The 14,482-nt window shown below is 40.1% G+C and overlaps 1 long non-coding RNA gene across 3 annotated transcripts in view; it reads left to right on the forward strand.

Annotated features, from left to right (window-relative positions):
• Positions 1-10,494, forward strand: part of LOC138288063 (uncharacterized) — a 184,893-nt gene extending 174,399 nt beyond the window's left edge. For 2 of the 3 annotated variants that reach the window (XR_011202322.1, XR_011202321.1), the window contains 2 exons: positions 7,102-9,668; positions 9,785-10,494. This is a non-coding gene — a long non-coding RNA (uncharacterized lncRNA). The remainder of the gene's footprint in view (positions 1-7,101; positions 9,669-9,784) is intronic. The other variant, XR_011202320.1, reaches the window with a different exon arrangement.
• The last annotated feature ends 3,988 nt before the right edge of the window (positions 10,495-14,482 follow it).

Consider the following 14,482-nt stretch of genomic DNA (forward strand, 5'->3'; position numbering starts at 1 on the left):
GGTGGGATACTGGGTTGGAGGCTCCCCCCAGGATCCCAAAGTAACCCTACTACACATTACCATTGAGTTGGACAGTAATAGATACAAGATGGCCTTGCTGTGGTTGGGTCTCCTGGTGGCAAAGGGAGACATTGTCCAATCATAGAAGGACATAGAACCTCTGGTATTGGAGGGATGATTGAGGGGTCTTGGCTGCTGTATGAGTCTAGAGAAGCCCATATACACTGCCAGGGGGTGCCCATAAAAACATTACAAGATTTGGAAGGATTGATGCCAGTATATGGGTATCATTCTGGAGTCCTGCATCAAGTGGCCCTGGGCCTTGGATAGTGATGTTATTGCCTATACAGTGCACAAAACTAGACTCAATTTGTGACCCCTCTGCTTGGGGCAAGTCGTGCTTGAGGTTGTTCAGTAAGAATATTTTCAGTTATATATGTACTATGAAGAACTGTCACATTATTATATTTCAAGCAGTCTTGTTTGTTAAATGAAAACACCAATAAATTGCTTCATCAAAAAGAGCAAAGCCTCTATCCCAGCCTCATTCTCCTCATGTTTGGTGAGATTTGGTGATCAGCAATCACCACTGAGCAATTCTAAACCTGTAATTGGCTAGTGTTTGGTGGGGTGAGGATGGGTAGGCCAGGTAACAATGAGGCTGCCTGCTTCCCATCTTAATCATCGTCCAACCAGTAGTCATTTCATCAGACCATAAGACTTGCTGCCTCTGTCTTAAATTGGGTAGTGCCTTGCTGGAGTACCCGCGGAGGTCTTCTTCCCGCCTCAGGTTCAGAAACCACAAGCACTTTGGTGAGACACCATACCTTATCCCACCACTAGAAGTTGACTGGATCTTTGGGATCAGTGAGGAGTGCAGTAATCAGATTCATTCAACATAAATCAATAGCATAAAAACCATAAACAATTCTAGACACCATGACCAATTTAAACATTAAATTAAACATCAAACTGAATAAAGTTTCATAGCTTTATTACAATCCTAAAATCAATGTAACATGTATGGTGTGTAAAGCTAAATTCTAAACATACATGAAAATAAGTGGCTGACCAAAACATCTAAAGAGATTCAGTCTACCAAACATCAATACTATTAAACACTTTAAAAGAATAAAGCACATTAGCCAAACTATAATATGCACAGAAATTTCAGTTTTCAAAGCAGATGATGGTGACACCAGTAAATCATCAAATTCAAATTAACAATCAGTTTTCAGAGCTGGACCTTTCTTATCACTAACATGAATTTAGACTTGCATGTGTGAGAATGGAATAACAAATTCGGGCAAATGAAGAGACAAAAATAATTTGGGAAAATAATCTCACTAGGGTAACTCACTATAAACATACATTACTGTAATCATCTAACCTGAAAAGGAAACAAGAAATCACGCAGACAGGAAAGTTTCATCAAGCAGAGAATTCACCCTTTCACAACAACAGTAGACAGCAGCATCAGGACAGCGCAGAAAACGTGCTGCACATAGGAAAAGTTAGCAGTTCAGAATTATTTGCGAATATTAGTACTGAACAGCATAAGAAAATGGATCACAATAGGACTAAAAGAAAACTCAGAACATAAAGGCTAAATATGGCAGAAGACTTGGAGAGGGACCGGTTGTTACAGCATGTGAAGAACTCTCAGGCTTCTGCAGACAGCAGCAGACTGCACCACACTAGCAAAAAAATGTAAAAGTCTCTCCCTAACTAGAAATGTCCACAGATTTACGATTGGTCCTCCAGGTAGACTCCTTTTACGCACAAGAATCAGCATCCAGTGGTAGACACTGACACATTCAAGTTTACAACTATTTCTGATTTTCTCAGAGAACATGCCTGGTCATCTTGATGAATGCATACAGTTCTGCCAAAATATTACATTTTCTAGTTGATTGCAACTGTTGGGATCCTTTCTCACAACACACAGGATGAGTTGAGCAATTCTCACATGAAATTTATAAAGCTTCCTGTCTTGTTCAACAGCGAGAACAAACATTGTTACTTTGTTAACATCCAACCATACTCTTAGTCTTTAATATAATAGAACATTCACTAATATGTCAACAACTTAGGAAGTAGTTCAGGTCAGAGATAACAGAATGAACAAATAATTTTCCACTACTGCTGCAAAAATTAATCTTCAGGCCTAGTCTAGATAAGAAAGCCCAAATACACATTAAAACAGTTAACACACATAAATCCTATTGCACACCTTACAATTTGAATCAAATATGCAAAGCAAATTATTTAATTGCAAACACTATTCATGACATATTAGAACACAATTTAAACATGCATTTATTTTTCTGCACACATGTAACCTGTGTTCATAAAATCTATTTAACTCAATATAAGTACGATTAATTCATGTTCTTTAGTACTCATAATATGCTTCATTTTTAGTGTTTCTCTAAAAATAATGCTTTTAATATTAATTCTTGTCAGTTATTCACTCAATTATGTATGCACAACATGTTTCATGTTAAAAGGTGATGTCCAATACGAATGGAGGCTCATTGTCCATCATAATTCAAACTTGCATATTTTACGTTTTCATACTAATTTCTCTGTTAGGCTTGTAAATGAAGGTTTGTAAATTGCCACATGCAAACTTCTATGCCACTAATGTATTAGTAAAATTTGATATCTATCAGTCCCTTCTCTGATGGCAATTTATGCTGTCACAAAAGAACATTCTCATTTACAATGAGACAAATCAAAATCTTGTAGTCTGATACCGCATAGATCTAGGACTGCGATAGTTGTCAATTCTCTTCATGTTCTGGTAAGATCTGTTTATCATATTCTCCATCTCAATCTATTCCCTTCTCTGTTCATTCTGTACTCTTTGTCTCTTCTAGAAACTGTAAGCCTTGTAAAATTTAAGTGCACAAATTATACACACTGTCACAATCAATAAAGGTTTCAAGATCATTCTCACATTTCCCAGATCTCCAATCCAAGATCGTACCTTTGGGAATCCCTCTCCTATTGTTCCCAAATATTTGTATTTTGCAGGTCATTCAAGTCATTTTTCAGACTCGCCAAAGTAGAAAGGTATTTCTTAATCTCTTTCTTGTTGTCAGGAATGTAGGTGCAACAATGTAGCGTCTTTAAACGTGACAGACTCTGCATTCTTATGCTAAAAGGATGTCTAACACAAGACGATTCTGCAAAACCAGTGCTCTTACCACAGCCATTTCTGTATCCACTAGGGGCATTCTACGTGAAAAATCAGTTGACATCTTATCTGAAATCATTGATAACTTTCTTATCTTTATGTCATTCAAGATCACACCCACATATGGAATAAAGGCTCAAAAATATCTGAACTACTCGCTCCTCTTTAAAATTTAATTTTAAGTTTCTCAATCCCTACTGGATTGTCAATGTCTACTTGGTATATTTTCAGAAAATAACCCCTAAATAACATGTGCCATACCAACCTTTTGGTAACTTGTAGTGAGCATTCTTTCCGCAAATATAATATACACCAGGCACAGGGGGGTCTTGTCCATTTAGCATAAAATCCCATACATTCTTAAATAAAAACACATTTCTACAGTCACTCATTCCTACAAACTTATTGTCGGTTTTTGATTTCAGCCTATATATACAAAGTTTCCCTACATGTTGCCAATCTAATGCTGAGCGTCCTTGTGCATCAGGTGTGTTTTGAATTGATATACCCTTATCTATCCTTTCTTTCATTGCTTTCCTTCTGTCATCAACTTGAATAATGAACTCTTTTTCTACCTGTGTGAGAAGACATGCTAAAATATTCCGGTGTGCATATGCTGTGACAAACGTTAGTGTAGGTTCAAAGAACCCACCTAATATATCTATGTTCTTAGCCTTTGTAATGCTGCTCAAATACTGATTAATGGGAACAAAAGAGAAAACTAAATCAAAGTTAGAATAAAAATACTTGAATATACTCTTGATTGTACAAACATGTTAACAATAAGCTGTAACTAATGCCATAAGTCAGTGGTGAGCTGTGATAGGTGATCCCTTCTTGCACTGAAGAAGGAATTTCTGTACACACACAACAGTCACACACATTCATTGTATCCACATACTCATACAGCAAGCTATAATAAACGTTGGAACACAAAGTGTCATCTAAATGAAGCAGTCCCTCATCCTTATAAAACATATCCTGCTTAGATGGTGTTATTCCCTGTACTGGAGTTACTGTGTTTTGCATATCTCCTTTCATTGAAACACTCATTCTTGCATTCAATAAAGTGCACACAATCATATAACTAAACCAATGCACCCATATTTACATTTACTCTGTTTACCCTGTCCTGGGTTCATGACTTCTGTAGAATCAAAGAAGAAAGGAAAGCAAAAAGCGAACAAAAATCAAATCCAAAGTGGCTTTTCAAAAGTATTTCTGTACTATTTACATCAGTTCTTGATCTTCAAGAAAGTTCATCAAGTTTCAACTAAAAAATAAGTTCTAAAAGATAGTTCAAATGTTCTTTTTTTCACAGAACACAGTCTGATGATCACTTATCGTCACTTCCAGTGTATAATGTCTTTGTTGATAAATTGGCAAGATTATTTAAAAATTCAATTCAAATGCGATTTCAGGTTTGAGAATGTTTAACTGTATTCTCATGGTCAAAACTAAAGGCCATAAACTGATTCTCCCTATCATTTGTAACAAGATATATCCATTCAGGTGAAGAGTATTTGCGGCTTGGCACTCTTTTCCTTTTTGTTCTCCTCACAGCCCCAACTTCGTCTTCACTTTGATTAGACTCTTTAACTGCTTCTGTTATAGTTGGGAGTTTAGCAGCAACCAAATCATGTGTGGTTGCAGGCCATTGCTTTCGTTTTATAGTTCTCTTTTTGGGTGAAATTGGATTCACAACACTTGCTGTGTTGGCAGAATTCAGTTGGCTTTGACTTTGCTCTCCTGCATCTTTGTCTGCATTTGGAATGCTTGCATTTTCACCATCTTGCATGAGTTCCGTTTCAGCCACTTGTTCAGTCCTCACAGCTTGATTAATCTTAACCCCTCCTTCTTCTGCATTCACTCTTAATCAGATTGTGTGTTTTCAAGAGGACACGGAACTTTGAGTGTGTGGCTTGCATGAATCCAGTTCGGAAGACCAGCACACTTTTCAGCTTTTGTTGTCACCAAGATAACTTGATACGGTCCTTTTCACCTTGGTTCTAGGCATGTCTTCTTCACATGCAACTTACTCACTAGCCTTCAAGCAGTGGCACTGTTCTTGAGCTATTTGAACCATTTCTGCTTCAACCTGATGAGACAAAGAGCGAACCACATCAGCCAGACCTTTGCACTAATCCAGCACTAAGTCATCTGTTATGCTCACAAGTGCATTTGCAGGTATTGCTGGTAACCTCATTGCATGTCTCATAAGGAATATTCAGGGGGTGACAGTCCTATCTTCCTGTCAGGGGTGCTATGCATGCTCATTAGAACAAGTGGCAATGCATCAGGCCATTTCAATGTTGTAGAAGCACAAACCTTTGCCAATCGAGCTTTCATTGTTCTATTATTTTGTTCCACCAATCCAGATGCCTCTGGTCTGTATTTGCAGTGCCATTTTGCTCAATTTTCATTGCAGCACACAACTATTTTATGATCTCATTATTAAAAATAGTTTCTCAATCTGATTGTAAAGAAGACGGAAAGTCAAACCTTGGTATTAGTTCCCTGAGCAGCAGCTTGGCTACAGTAAGTCTGTCAATCCTACGTGTTTGGTAGGCTTCTATTCAGTGGGAAAACACGCACTCAATAACCAGCACATACTTCAATCCATTACAAACAGGCATCGCAACAAAATCAAGCTGCATTCTTTTAAAGTTAAATGGACCTCCTGATCTGCCTATGTGGCTCAAATTAACCACTGTGCGTTTCCCTACATTCATTTATTGACATGTTATACATTTGTGACATACCGCTTCTGCAATTAACCTAAATCTGGGGTTGTACCCGGTCTGTTAGAATGTGCAAATTATTGCATCTCTGCCAAGATGAACTTGACCATGGTAATATTTAGGCATACAACAAACAATCTGACAACACAACTTTCCTTTCATTTGAAATTCAGACATCATCTTCCTCTCCCTGGACACAACTTGATCTAGCACAACCTCTGTGTTCTTCCTCTGTTGCCTCTTACTGCAATCTCTTAATTTCATCCCAGGTATCAACAAGTGATATAAGGAGAGTTTGATTTGTCTCACAGGTGTCACTTTCACCACCCCACTCTTCATTGAAGGTGATGCAATGGAGTGCACACTACCTGTCAATTTGGTTAGCATAGGCATTGCCCAACGAGACATAATCATTTGATCTGTGGTGGGCTGTACACTTTACAACCGCAATTATTTCAGGTAACTGCATAGCGTTTAATAAACTGTGAATTCTCTCAGCATTTGGAATGGGTGATGCTGAATAGGTCATAAAAGCTTGCTGGTTCCATAACCGCCAAAAGTCATGGACAACACCAAATCCATATTGACTATTAGTGAATATTGTCACTTTGATCTGCTCAGATACGCAGCATGCTCTTGTAAGGGCAACTACTTCAGCTACTTCGGCAGAAACGACTCCTTGAGGCCATGAAGCTTCAACTACTCCTGAGAGGGTGCAAACTGCATTACCAGCTCTCAGAGTACCTGTTGTGGGTGCACTAGCACATCCAAGAGCTTGATGACAGTAAGATGCTGTTGCCTGCAACATTAAGACTTATTTGGGTATATTCATGACATCCTTGAATATCAAGTTTGCAATAACCAGTTCTTGTTAAATGACTAATTTATTATAACCAATCTTTGTTGATTACGCACATTGTATTCCACCTGCTCTAACTGTAACTGCCAAAACATGTGTTCTTCACAATGTAATCTGTATTGAACATGTGTCACAATCAGGAGGATAATTGCTCATTTCTTTATAAGCAATCAACTGCCAAAAGTCACAAGTGCATATTTTATTATTTAAGGATGCTTGTAAGTCTGAGGCCTTGCTTGGCTTTGTACCTATTGCTCTGCTCACCTGTTTCCAGTCAAGTCAAATTCCTTGTCCTCCAGCCTAGGTCCAGTCGAGTTCCAGTACAAGTCAAGTTCCTTGTTCTCCAGCATGCCTCCCATCAAGTTCCAGTGTTCTTCGTTCTCCGACCAGCGTCCAGTCAAGTTCCAGCATTTCTCGTGCTCCAGAGAGCCTCCAGTCGAGTTCCGGTGATCCTCGCACTCCGGTCGGCTTCCTGCGGAATCCTGGCTCTCCTCCTCCATCTTCTGCTATCAATCCCATATTTCCTGTAAAAGAGAGAAAATAAGAAAGGTGAAAAAGCCCAGTTTGAGTTCTTCTGAAATGTTCAAGCAAGTAACTTCATTTCAAGATAAAGAAAGATTAATTGCTTAAATGAAACAAAACAGAGCTCTGTCTTTTAGATAATTTATGACAATAAGAACTAGTATAATTTAATGTTTGGGTGGGAATCCAAGATACAGCTAAACAGTCATTAAGGAAGGATGTATTTCCAGTAACAAGCACTCCCCTGAGAATTAGGAAATTGGAAATAGAGCAAGTTTATCAGAACTATTATTGGCAAGAGATTGTGCCAGAACAGAAACAAGCCCTTTAGTTAAGTTGATTGTTTTTGAGTTTGGATATTTCTTCAGACATTCTGAAAATATTGTAAAAAGAGGAAGAGACTTGTTCTGCCTCATAAAAAATGAATGCCAATGTGTCAACAATAACTGATGTTATGAAATGGACAATAGTTTATGCAAGTTTAATGTATTAGTGAAGTAATTCTTTTGTAGCCCAGAATCCTAAAAAAACAAAACAACCCAGTATTTTGAGAAATCAGAAGTCCTGACGCCCAACACAACATGCAGTCCAGGGTCCAGGAGCCCTATCCTGCAGTCCACGAAGCACAAGATGGTATTTTGTCTTTTTCTCTTCACAAATCTCCTTCCCTTTTGAGTACTTGCGAGAGGACAATGTACTTTTCATCGCGGGCATGTTAGTCTTCACCAGGTTTGGGGAATCGTCCACGCCTCATCAAAGCACCTGGAATTCAGCTGAGTGGCTCACACAGAACAGAAAGCCAAGCCACAACATTAAAGTTCCCTTGGGGTGAAGTCATCATGGATCACAAGTCTGTAAATGATTCAGATCATTTAACATTTACTGATCAGTTGGCAGTTCTAGTACAACATTTACAGGAACAAGTCCTGAAATTATTAACCGAGAATCAAGAGCTTAGGGAGACCATAACACATTCCACATCCTTCACGCAATGAAGGGATCCCTCAGGTCCAAGGCCCATTATTGATCCCTCAAAATATGGTACTCAACCCTTCCCTTCCACTCCTGCTACTCCCTCTGACCACAATCTACATGTAACAGTGACCACTCCGACATCTGTGCCATTGGACAACCCTGAAAAATGTACTGGGGATAGTTCTTACTTTTCTGCTTTTGTGAGCTATTGCCAATTGTATTTTTTTGTGTAAACCTCAAATATTTACATCTGATTCTGCTAAGGTAGCTTTTGTAGTTTCCTATCTTGGTGGTGTTGCAGCCAACTGGTCTATTCCACTTATTGAAAACAATGACCCCATCCTATATAATTTTACTGTCTTTAAGGCAGCCCTGACGCGATTGTTTGCAAAACATGTTTTTATCCAGTCTTGTGATAAATTATTAAATTTACAACAAGGGTCCTAGGGCCGCCTCACTTAAATTATTACTTTCAACCGGTTATTTACTGAGACTAGATGGCCTGATGAAAAATTTACCTCACTTTTTTACAGAGACCTGAAGGATAATTCAAAAGATAGTTTATCCAATATTGTTAAATCACCAGAAGATTGCGCTGAATTTATTAACTTAGTAGCAAGACTAGATCATCAGTTAGGAGAAAGGAAATCTGAACATCCTCAGAGTGACCCCAAGGTAGTTGTTTCAAAAACAGATAAAAAAGAAATCAAATAAAAAACACAGGAACCAGAACCCATGCAACTTGGGGGAGTTAGAGGTCCTTTATCTATTGAAGGGAAGGAACAGTGCCATAAAGCCAATCTGTGCCTATATTGTGGTAAATCCAGCCACTTTGCATGAGACTGCACAGTTAAACCTAAAAAGAAAAGCTGTTGCTAGTTTGAGTGTTTCCAAACTGCAGCAGGGAAACTAATGCTCTAGGAGAGAACTGAGATCGCTTCTCCAAAAGTGTCCCTTCACGGGATCCCCCAATACTTGACTAATGTCCTAAACTGTGTACCTATCCCCTGAGAATACACAAAGTATGTCAATGTTCATAGACTCAGGTGCTAGGGATAACTTCCTTGATCTGGCCCTATTGGCCAAGCTGAGAGTGTTGCGTGTTACCAAGGCAGTACCCGAACCAATTAGGACAGTTGTTGGATCCACCTTGTCCTCTGGCCTGATTCGGCTTCGCACTAATCCGTTAACCATAGTCTGTGACAATGGTCATACAGAAGATACAACCTTTGACTTAATTGATACCCCCACTGTTGGCGTTATTTTTGGTATTCCCTGGCTGGAATGCCATAATCCTAAAATTGATTGGATTTCTACGTCACCTTGGACTCCCCTATTTGCATGGCCACATGCTATCAAGAAGCCCAATGTCCTGTGACACCCCCTACATTGTGCTGCATGACCCTTCTCCCACTATTCTACCAGAAGAATACTGGGATTTCCAAGACATCTTTGACCCAGTCCAAGTAACTCAGTTGCCACCAGTTCCTGTGACACCCCCTACATTGTGCTGCAACCGATGACCCTTCTCCCACTATTCTACCAGAAGAATACTGGGATTTCCAAGACATCTTTGACCCAGTCCAAGTAACTCAGTTGCCACCCCATAGGGTTTATGATAGTCAGATAGACCTAATTCCTTGAGAAGTCCTTCCTTGCAGTAGAATATATGCATTAACAGAACTAAGGAATTTGATATCTGCCCAAGTATTTGGATGAGTTGTTGGATTTGGGGTTTAAAAGACATTCCGCTTCTCCCATTTTGTCTTTCCCTCTTTTCTTCATGGCAAAACAACCTGGAGATTTGCAGGCTTGTATTGATTACAGAATGGTTAATAAAGCAACCAACAAAAATCGTTACTCCCTTGCCTCTGATACCGGTCCTGTTGGACCAAGACCGGGGGACCACCATTTATATCAAGCTAGACTTGCGTGGTGCATATCACCTGATCTGTGTCGAGGAAGGAGATGAATGGAAGACTACCTTTCAGAGAAAGTTTGGCTTGTTCGAAGACACCGTGATGGCCTTTGGACTTTGCAACGCCCCAGCTGCATTCCAGTACTTTATCAATGATGTATTACATGAGTTCCTAGATGTCTGCACTGTTGTCTACTGTATATAGATGACATCTTGATATTCTCTAAAAATAAGCATGAACACACTCAGCACGTTAGGGCCATTCTGCAACATCTACATGAACACTCCCTGTCTGCCAAATTAGAAAATTGTACCTTTAACTGTATGCCAAATTATAAAAATTTACCTTTAACACTGACTCAGTATAGGTCCTTGGATATCACTTATCACTCAACGGCATTACCATGTATCCCAAAAACGTAAACAATATTATTTTATGGCCAACCCCTACATCTGTTAAGGATTTCCAAAAGATTCTTCGTTCCGCTAATTTTTATAGGTGCTTCATCCCACAATTCTCACAAATAGTAGTCCGCATAACCACCTTATTAAAGAATGGGCAACCATTTATCTGGTCTCAAGCAGCGGAACAGGCCTTCACAACTCTCAAAAGAAGTTTCACCTTTGCTCCCATTCTATGCCACTCAGATCCTGAGCAGCCATTTTGGGCCAGATGTAGTAAAGTGTTTGCGCCTCGCAAACAGCGAAAAAACGCCGTTTGCGAGGCGCAAAAGCCTCTTTGATATGCAGAAATGCATTTTGCGAGTCAGATCCGACTCGCAAAATGCATTTCCGACTCGCAAATAGGAAGGGGTGTTCCCTTCCTATTTGCGACTCGCAATGCTATTCAATTTCATTTGTGACAGGGAAAGCGGTTGCAAATGAAATCGCAGTTACCATCCACTTGAAGTGGATGGTAACCCAGTCGCAAACGGGAAGGGGTCCCCATGGGACTCCTTCCCCTTTGTGACTGGAAAAAAAAATATTTTTTTAGAGCAGGCAGTGGTCCAATGGACCACTGCCTGCCCTGAAAAAAAACGAAACTAAAGGTTTCGTGTTTTTTTTCCAAATGCAGCTCGTTTTCCTTTAAGGAAAACGGGCTGCAGATGAAAAAAAAAACTGCTTTATTAAAAAGCAGTCACGGACATGGTGGTCTGCTGACTCCAGCAGGCCACCATCCCCGTGAGTGCCCATACTCGCAATGGGGTCGCAAACTGCGACCCACCTCATTAACATTAATGAGGTGGGTCTTTGCGACCCCATTGCGATTTGCAGAAGGTGTCTGAGACACCTTTCTGCATAGCAAATTGCGACTTGCAATTTGCGAGTCACACGGACTCACAAATTGCAAGTCGCAATTTGCTTTGTTGCTACATCTGGCCCTTTATGTTGAAGCTGATGCTTCTCAATTCTCTCTGGGAGGTGTGTTATCGCAAAAAGATCCACAAACAGGTCATCTCCATCTTGTAGCCTTTTATTCTAAAAAACTCCTTCCAGCTTAACAAAATTATACCATTACTGAAAGAGAACTATTAGGTATTAAAACAGCATTTACTGAGTGGCGACATCATTTGTTGAGAGCAAAGCACATTGTCACCATCTACACCGACCATAAGAATTTGCATTTCTTTAGTTCAATTAAGGCTTTGACCCCTAGACAAATGCGCTGGCTTCCCTTCTTCAGCAATTTTGATTTTATGATCACGTACAGACAAGGAACCAAACAACGTCAGTCAGATCTCTTGTCATGTCCAGGGCACCCAGAGGATGCTAGTTCTTGTAACCCTCCCAGTATAATACCTGCAGACAAAGTGCTAGCTCTAACCACAATAAATACCATCATGGATAATGTCAAGACGGCATCTCAAGACCTCCCCATTAACAGTGGCTCAGAAAAACCATAGAATATGATCAGAACAGGACTATTACTTACATGCAGGAAAATTGTACATTCCAGCGCAGGAATTGAACCATCAAAGTACTAGTCTGGAGTCATGATTCTGCTGTGGCTGGACAGATATATAAAAAGACTTTAGAAAACTGTTCATGAAAAATGTGGTTGAAAACCATGTGTCAAGATGTTTATGACCGTCTTATTTCATGCCCAACCTCTGCTCGGAATAAATCCTCACACCTCACTCCGGCTGGTCTTCTCCAGCCCTTGTCAATTACCCCTAAACCATGGCACACAGTCAGCATGGTCTTTATTGCAGTCTTACCAAAATCTAACAAACATACTACTGTGTTAGTTTTGGTAGACCTCTTGTCGAAAATGGCACATTTTATGCCACTCAAGAAATTACCAACCACTGCTGAGCATAGCACTCTGTTCCTACACCATATAGTCAAACTCCATGGCTTGCCCACGAAAATTATCTCTGATCGTGGCAGTCAATTCACATCAAGATTCTGGAAGACCTCTTCTTCTTCACTTGGCATAGAAATAGCCCTATCCACTGCTTACCACCATCAAATGGAAAGTGGAATGGAGAAAGTTAACCAGACATTAGAAAAACACTCAGGGACCTCCTGTCCTCACTATCAGGGACTTGGGACCAAGCCCTACCATTGGAAGAATTCACATGTAATAACTCAATCCACTCAGGGTTAGGATGCTCACCATTTTATTTTCTCACCGGCACCCATCCCTGTAATCTCCTGGTAACCCTTCCAGACTTAAACCCTTCAGGCCTCTCCATCAGTGAACGATTAAATATTTTACAGGACATCCAATGGAAAGTAAAAAACAAGACCCAAATGAAATTATAAGCTGACAAACACAAAAGTCCTGAACCCACGTACCAAATTGGAGATTTAGTATGGCTCTCTACTCGTAACATTACCCTAGCAGGTCCCAAAAAACTGCAACCACGTTATCTAAGATCATACAAGATCGCACAAGTCTTAGGACCAGTTATGATGAAGCTGTAACTACCTCCTGAATATACGATACACCCAGTATTTCATGTATCTCTGTTAAACTCCTACCACCTTAACACTAGACCCGAGTCACCACCGCCTCCAGTCATTGTCAATCGGCATGAGGAATATGAGGTATGTTGCATTTGTGACGCAAAGCCAATCCATGGTAAGTTGCAGTATCTGATAGACTGGAAAGGATAGGACCAATCAGAACATTCGTGGGAACCCACATCTTTTGCTCATGCCCCTTGTTTGGAGCGACAATTTAATCTGTTAAATCCTATGAAACCATGTCCAGCACGTCAGCCTTTCAGGAGGAGAACTTTCGTAGGTACACTAGCACATCCAAGAGCTCAATTACAGTAAGATGATGTTGCTTGCAACATTCAGACTTATTTGGGTATATTCATTACATCCTTGAATATCAAGTTTGCAATAACCAATGCTTGTTAAATATCTAATTTATTATAATCAATGCTTGTTGATTATGCACATTGTATTCCACCTGCTCCAGCTGTAACTGCCAAAACACGTGCTCTTCACTGTGCGATCTGTATTGAACATGTGCCACAATCAGGATGATAATTGTTCATTTCCCTAACAAGCAATCAACTGCCTACTGGGGGACTTGCATTTGAACTGCTCCAGTAGGAACATTCATGTTTTGACTTTGGTGCCTTTGAACTCTTTGATTTTTAAACTGACTGTTATCAAGCATCTGTACAACACCACCACCCTGCACCAAATTATTTACACTATTATTTGGACACTCATGTTTCCAGTGTCTGACATTGCCCCACATGACAAGGAAGCATTTTCTTCATATTTTGAACATCAGTCACATTAACATTTGAATATACTCGAATTCGACAACCTCTACCTCTGAACTGAGGCACCATATTTCCCTACTGCTGTTCTCCCTGCATACCTCCTGCATTCACTATTCCTTGTGATCCCTGCATCCTGCTGCTTGGAGAGTTGTGATTTGCACCACCACCACCTTCTCCCTTAGGGGCATATTTATACTCTGCTTGCGCCGGATTTGCATCATTTGTTTTTACGCAAATTTGGCGCAAAGCTAACACCATATTTATACTTTGACGCTAGACCCGCCTAACGTCAAAATATCTCAGTATGCGTCATTTTCTGGAAGCGTGAAACCGCCTTGCGTTAATGAGATGCAAGGTGGGCGTTCTCGTCCCAAAAATATCTTAAACACCCGTGCCCCATATTTATCCAACCATGCGAAAATGCTGCACGGCTGGGAGGCGGAGCCAGAAAATTACGCTAATCCCGATCTGCGCCAAAAATTAACGCATGGGTCAGGGTAGGCGTTAAAATGG

Source organism: Pleurodeles waltl, chromosome 4_1 (genome assembly GCF_031143425.1).
Source record: "Pleurodeles waltl isolate 20211129_DDA chromosome 4_1, aPleWal1.hap1.20221129, whole genome shotgun sequence".
NCBI classification, from domain to species: Eukaryota; Metazoa; Chordata; class Amphibia; order Caudata; family Salamandridae; genus Pleurodeles; species Pleurodeles waltl.